Here is a 7,409-nt window from a genome sequence, read left to right as displayed (position 1 = left end):
TCTTCTGTCTATGGAATTTTCCAAGCAAGAACACTGGAGTGGGTAACCATTTCCTTCTCCAGAGGATCTTCCTGACCCAGGGATGGAACCAAGGTCTTCTGCATTCTTGGTAGGCAGATTCTTTACCATTGAGCCACCAGGGAAGCACAATATCAAATGGGGGATCTCTAAATAATAATACAACGTACCATTTACATGATGCATTGCAATTTTCTAAGCGTGTTCTCATATCTCATTAATCTAAAACAATACACTTAAGGGTTATTAGAAATACTGCTGAAGTTGGGAGCCTCAAAAACTTGCCTCTTAACCCGTTTGGTGGTCTTGGGAAATTCTTGGCCTCTATTTCATTATTGTAAATTGGGGAAGATAATATATATCTCAAAATGTTAGTACGAGGCTTAATGTAATAATTTATGAGAAATGCTATGAAAATAAGTGCTAAATAAGCATGAAATTTTTTTAAGAATCTAATGAGGCTGCGGCGGCGCACTGAGCACGGCCGAGAGGAGACACCGCGAGTTAGAGTTAAGGGGCAGCGGCTGCGCTTTGTTGGAGCAGCCGTGAAGAGAGACCCCGCGTCCAAGGTAGGAGAAACCCAGGTAAGACGGTGGGCACTGAGAGACGGGATCAGGGGGCAGACAGGCTGAAACTACAGTCACGGACAACTAGCCAATCTGATCACATGGACCACAGCCTTGTCTAACTCAGTGAAACTAAGCCATGCCATGTGGGACCACCCAAGATGGACAGGTCATGGTGGAGAGGTCTAACAGAATATGGTCCACCGGAGAAGGGAATGGCAAACCACTTCAGTATTCTTGCCTTGAGGACCCCATGAACAGTATAAAAAGGCAAAAAGATAGGACACTGAAAGATGAACTCCTCAGGTCAGTAGGTGCCCAATATGCTACTGGAGATCAGAGGAGAAATAACTCCAGAAAGAATGATGGGATGCAGCCAAAGCAAAAACAACACCCAGTTGTGAATGGAACTGGTGATAGAAGCAAGATTCGGTGATGTAAAGAGCAATATTGCATAGGAACCTGGAATGTTAGGTCCATGAATCAGGGCAAATTGGAAGTGGTCAAACAGGAGATGACAAGAGTGAACATCAGCATTCTAGGAATCAGTGAACTAAGATGGACTTGAATGGGTGAATTTAACTCAGATGACCATTATATCTACTACTGTGGGCATGAATCCCTTAGAAGAAATGGAGTAGCCATCATAGTCAACAAGAGTCCGAAATGCAGTACTCGGATGCAATCTCAAAAATGACAGAATGATCTCCGTTCGTTTCCAAGGCAAACCATTCAATATCACGGTAATTCAAGTCTATGCCCCGACCAGTAATGCTGAAGAAGTTGAAGTTGAACAGAACAGTTCTATGAAGACCTACAAGACCTTCTAGAACTAACACACAAAAAAGATGTCCTTTTCATTATAGGGGACTGGAATGCAAAAGTAGGAAGTCAAGAGATGTCTGGAATAACAGGCACATTTGGCCTTGGAGTACAGAATGAAGCAGGGCAAAGGCTAATAGAGTTCTGCCAAGAGAACGCACTGGTCATGGCAAACACTCTCTTCCAAAAACACAAGAGAAGACTCTACACATGGACATCACCAGATGGTCAACACCAAAATTGGATTGATTATATTCTTTGCAGCCAAAGATGGAGAAGCTCTATACTGTCAGCAAAAACAAGATCAGGAGCTGACTGTGGATCAGATCATGAACTCCTTATTGCAAAATTCAGACTTAAATTGAAGAAAGTGGAGAAAACTACAAGACCATTCAGGTATGACCTAAATCAAATCCCTTATGACTATACAGTAGAGTGAGATATAGATTTAAAGGACTAGATCTGATAGACAGAATACCTGAAGAACTATGGATGGAGGGTGACATTGAACAGGAGACAGGAATCAAGACCATCCCCAAGAAAAAGAAATGCAAAAAAGCAAGATGCTGTCTGAGGAGACCTTACAAATATCTGTGAAAAGACAGGAAGCGAAAAGCAAAGGAGAAAAGGAAAGATATACTCATTTGAATGCAGAGTTCCAAAGAATAGCAAGGAGAGATAAGAAAGCCTTCCTCAGCAATCAATGCAAAGAAATAGAGGAAAACAATAGAATGGGAAAGACTAGAGATCTTTTCAAGCAAATTAGAGATACCAAGGGAACATTTCATGCAAAGATGGGCTCAATAAAGGACAAAAATGGTAGGGACCTAACAGAAGCAGAAGATATTAAGAAGAGGTGGCAAGAATACACAGAAGAACTGTACAAAAAAGATCTTCACGACCCAGATAATCACGATGGTGTGATCACTCACCTAGAGCCAGACATCCTGGAATCTGAAGTCAAGTGGGCCTTAGAAAGCATCACTATGAACAAAGCTAGTGGAGGTGATGGAATTCCAGTTGAGCTACTTCAAATCCTGAAAGATGACACTGTGAAAGTACTGCACTCAATATGCCAGAATATATGGAAAACTCAGCAGTGGCCACGGGACTGGAAAATGTCAGTTTTCATTCCAATCCCAAAGAAAGGCAATGGCAAAGAATGCTCAAACTACCGCACAGTTGCACTCATCTCACACACTAGTAAAGTAATGCTTAAAATTCTCCAAGCCAGGCTTCAGCAATACGTGAACCGTGAACTTCCAGATGTTCAAGCTGGTTTTAGAAAAGGCAGAGGAACCAGAGATCAAATTCCCAACATCCAATGGATCATCGAGAAAGCAAGAGAGTTCCAGAAAAACATCTATTTCTGCTTTATTGACTATGCCAAAGCCTTTGACTGTGTGGATCACAATAAACTGTGGAAAATTCTGAAAGAGATGGGAATACCAGACCATCTGACCTGCCTATTGAGGAACCTGTATGCAGGTCAGGAAGCAACACTTAGAACTGGACATAGAACAACAGACTAGTTTCAAATAGGAAAAGGAGTACATCAAGGGTGTGTATTGTCACCCTGCTTATTTAACTTATATGCAGAGTATATCATGAGAAATGCTGGGCTGGAGGAAGCACAAGCTGGAATAAAGATTGCCGGGAGAAATATCAATAACCTCAGATATGCGGATGACACCACCCTTATGGCAGAAAGTGAAGAAGAACTAAAGAGCCTCTTGATGACGGTGAAGGAGGAGAGTGAAAAAGTTGGCTTAAAGCTCAAAGCTCAACATTCAGAAAACTAACATCATGGCATCGGGTCCCATCACTTCATGGCAGATAGATGGAGGAACAGTGGAAACAGTGGCTGACTTTATTTTTTCTGGGCTCCAAAATCACTGCAGATAGTGACTGCAGCCATGAAATTAAAAGACACTTACTCCTTGGAAGAAAAGTTATGACCAACTTAGGTAGCATATTAAAAAGCAGAGACATTACTTTGCCAACAAAAGTCTGTCTCGTCAAGGCTATGGTTTTTCCACTGGTCATGTATGGATGTGAGAGTTGGACTATAAAGGAAGCTGAGAACCAAAGAATTGATGCTTTTGAACTGTGGTGTTGGAGAAGACTCTTGAGAATCCCTTGGACTGCAAGGGGATCCAACCAGTCTATCCTAAAGGAGATATCAGTCCTGGATGTTCATTGGAAGGACTGATGTTGAAGCTGAAACTCCAATACTTTGGCCACCTGATGCGAAGAGCTGACTCATTGGAAAAACCCTGATGCTGTGAATGATTGAGGGCAGGAGGAGAAGGGGATGACAGAGGATGAGATGGCTGGATGGCATCACCGACTCGATGGACATGGGTTTGGGTGGACTCAGGGAATTGGTGATGGACAGGGAGGCCTGGCCTGCTGTGGTCATGGGGTCGCAAAGAGTTGGACACGACTGAGCAACTGAACTGAACTGAACTGAATGAGAATCCTATTAAAGGATACAAAGAAAATAGAGAATTCCCATGTTTGCATTTAATAAAACTGAGACTCAAAAAGCTCCAAAGATTTGGCCAAGGCTGTTCATTGGAAGCTGAAAGGTATAGGTCTTCCTGTCCCAAATCCACATTACTACATTGTCTTGACAATGGTGGGACTTCCCAGGCAGCTCTAGTGGTAAAGAACCCACCTGCCAATGCAGGAGACATAAAAGACATGAGTTCCATCCCTGGATTGAGGAGGCCACCTGCAGAAGGGCATGGCAACCCACTCCAGTATTTTTGTCTGGAGAATCCCATGGACAGAGGAGTCTAGTGGGATATGGTCCATAGAGATGGATACAACCAAAGAGACTTAGCACACACACACACACACACACACACACACACACACACACACACTCGGCAGTTGTGCCCGAAAGATGAATATGTATTTTTTTTCTGAAAACATATCTTTCTTTCCTATTATTTAAGCCAGGAAAAGAAAATGTAGCTGAATGAATCATCCCAACAATTATGACCACTCCTGGACTCATCACTCTCCCTTTCTAGAGGCAGTCACGTAGATCCAAGTTTCACATCACACAAGGTATAGCATCAGCCCACATTTATCTCAACTCTGGAGTTTGAAGGAACTCATCCTCTAAGACATGATGGCTCTCAACTCAGAGTTATATATACACTCCCAAGCAAACAGGCTGTGGAGACTTATGGATTTGTGATATTTTGACTATGTGAGATTTTTCAACTATCTACTATTAAACCTAAGCCCTAAGGAAGTTGCAACTTTGCAATCAAAATAAGAAAGGAGGTTCTTCGGGCCTTTACAGAGAGTTTAGTCTTCTGCCTGGCTGAAGAGAGGTGCTTGTTTAATCAGGCAAGATCCAGATATTTCAGAGATGCACGGAGTGTCTCCGTCTCTCCTTTTGGAAGCAAATGCAATGGCTTGTCTTGTTTGTGTCCGTTTCACAGAGGTGTCAGGAGAAGGCGAGCCTGAGTTCTACGAGGAAAAACAAGTCTGTGGGGATGATAAGCAACACCCGCTCTCAACTGAGTAAGTGCTTTGGTGGCACAGCCTCTTGGGGAACAAGACCTAAGAAGCTTCGGGAGTTCTCCTGGCCAAGCCAAGCAACAGATTCCTGAGACTCCTGAGTAGTGAGCGTCTTGGGCCCAGGTGTTTATTTGTCAGAGGGGAAACGTGAGGGTCTCACCCTCTTCTGCTCTACACTTGCTGCCACAGCTGCCATATCTTAGAGATGGCCCCTGCTGCTTCACTGCAAGAGACCCTTCATAAATTCCAGTTGTCAACACACAATCAGTTTTGCTATGGGTGAAAGGGTGCTCCATTGTCCCAATATTTGCACTTGGCTAAACCATATCCACAGGCTGAAGGAGCACTTTTGATTTATTTATTTATCTTTCCAGAAATGAACACAGAGTGTCTGCTCTGAGAGGCTAAGGCAAAAATTTCATAAAAGCTATAATGTACAAATAGCCCTCTTTTAAAAGAAAGGGGCGGGGCAGAGCCTGTAGAACAAAGCCCCTCTTTGAAGGCAAGCGATTCTAATTTGGAGCCATTTCCCACTCCCAATTCCAAATCTGCATCATTAAACCAGGAACAAGTGAAGAGTAATAATTGTGAAAGAGCTGAGTATTTCTTAATGATTTTCTGTCTTATACCCAAAGCAAATAAGCCAAATGCTTACTCAAAGCTGAGGGGGGAGTAAGGGTAGAACTTGGTTTTGCAATTTCTTTCTTTTTTTTTTTTTCTGTAGTCTTTCTTCTTCCACTGAAAGTGTCTATAAAATTTTTAAAGGAAAGTAGGTTGCTAAAATGTACTTAATTTGCCATGATAGATTGAGTCCATGCTTCAGTGACTGTAATTGAATCTGTGACCTATTTCTTTAGTAAAGTAGAAATAGTCTCTGGGGTTTTTGTCACTACCATCTTTTAATGAAATTCAAAAAGACTGTCAAAATGTCTGCACTTTTTCTACTGGTTGTTAATGTTATTACTTTAGAATTTGTGACTTTTTAATTAATCTTAATAAAATGTGTACACACTCTACCTGGAGGTTGGAAATGCTAGACATTGATTCTTCACTGTCATAAGGCAAAGCAAAACTAACAGGACACAAAGGGCACAGTGGCCAGGAAGGGTCTGGACACATTTCAGTTCCACTTTAAAAAAATACTTTAATGCATCCGTTTAGAGAACCTGCCCCGAATAGAAGAGTGTGCAGAACATCAGCAGCAAAGGCTGAGGGGCTGCTCCCACAACCCTCTTCTTGCTGGTGCCACCTTTAACTGTTCCAACTTTGCTTATGGGCTGCAAACCTGACAAGCCGACAGCCCCGGGGAGCAATATTTTATTGACAAAATGTAAGAGAAAATATGTTCGGCTGCTTCTAAGCAGTGGTGTAGGAGGGTGTTACAGAACCAGATGGTTCAAATTAGTCTTTCATTTGCCAGGATGATGGGAAAACACTGCCTGCTCGACAACTTCGATGGTGGCGGCTGCTTTGCCAATAGGTTATTGGCAGTGGTTTCGAGGGGCAGTTGCTCCTTCAGAGTCCAGAGGACCCAAGGCTCCAGTTGAACTCTGAGGTCCATAACCTACCGTACCAGGGCTGGGAGCAGGTAGCAACATCTCCAGGTCTGAGCCATGGTGGTTTCAGCAAGAAAATTTTGCAATGATTTTCAAACAGGGCCCCAGACCACAGCATCAGCATTATCCGACCTACTGAATCAGAAATTCAGTAGCTGGAATGGGGTCCAGCAATCTATGTTTTATAAGCCCGCCAGACAGTTCTGATGCTCATTTGAGTTTGTGAACCACGGGGCTAGAGAAAAAGAGTTGGGATGGTTGGAGCATGGAGATGGGGGTAAGTGGTGGAAAATGAGTTGCATTAGGTTCAAATTTCAAACTGTCAGGTGTACTCTTGTTTCCTAAATATACTGAGGCCTTTCCATCACTTTGCCATGTACCCTTCTTCTAGCAAAAATTGCATCATCTCTGCCCCTCCCCCATTACCTTTTCCTAATCTCTACTTTTTAAAACTTAGGCATTTTCTAAGGCTATTTCATGTTCCTCCTATTCCTCCAGGAGCATGCAATCTTCTCTTCACTAAAACTTCAAGGCTGTGACTTTTTTTTGCAACACGTATATTTAGCTTTTTGCCCCTAGGAAACAAACTCTTGGGGACAGGTGCTCTGCCATAATATCTGTTACAATTCAAGGAACAGAAGAGATGTTGAAATGACTTTTGAAACATAGGGATATTCACTCAATGGAAAATGTAGACAAAAGACAATTAATCTATATTTGCTGGGTAAGCACTTCAGTTCTCCTCTCTGTCCAGTAATCAAGGTAAACCTCCATTCACAGGTCAACAGATAGACTTCATTGTAGGAATGTTCTAGAGGTGCAATTAGTTATTCATTTGACACACACTTTTAGATTGCCAAGTTTCTAAGTGCTTGTGGCTTAATGGTGAACAAAACATAGTCCTTGT

This window comes from Giraffa tippelskirchi, chromosome 7 (genome assembly GCF_054371585.1).
Source record: "Giraffa tippelskirchi isolate mGirTip1 chromosome 7, T2T-mGirTip1v1.2.pri, whole genome shotgun sequence".
In the NCBI taxonomy this organism is placed as follows: Eukaryota; Metazoa; Chordata; class Mammalia; order Artiodactyla; family Giraffidae; genus Giraffa; species Giraffa tippelskirchi.
Note: the sequence above shows the minus strand (reverse complement) of the source record.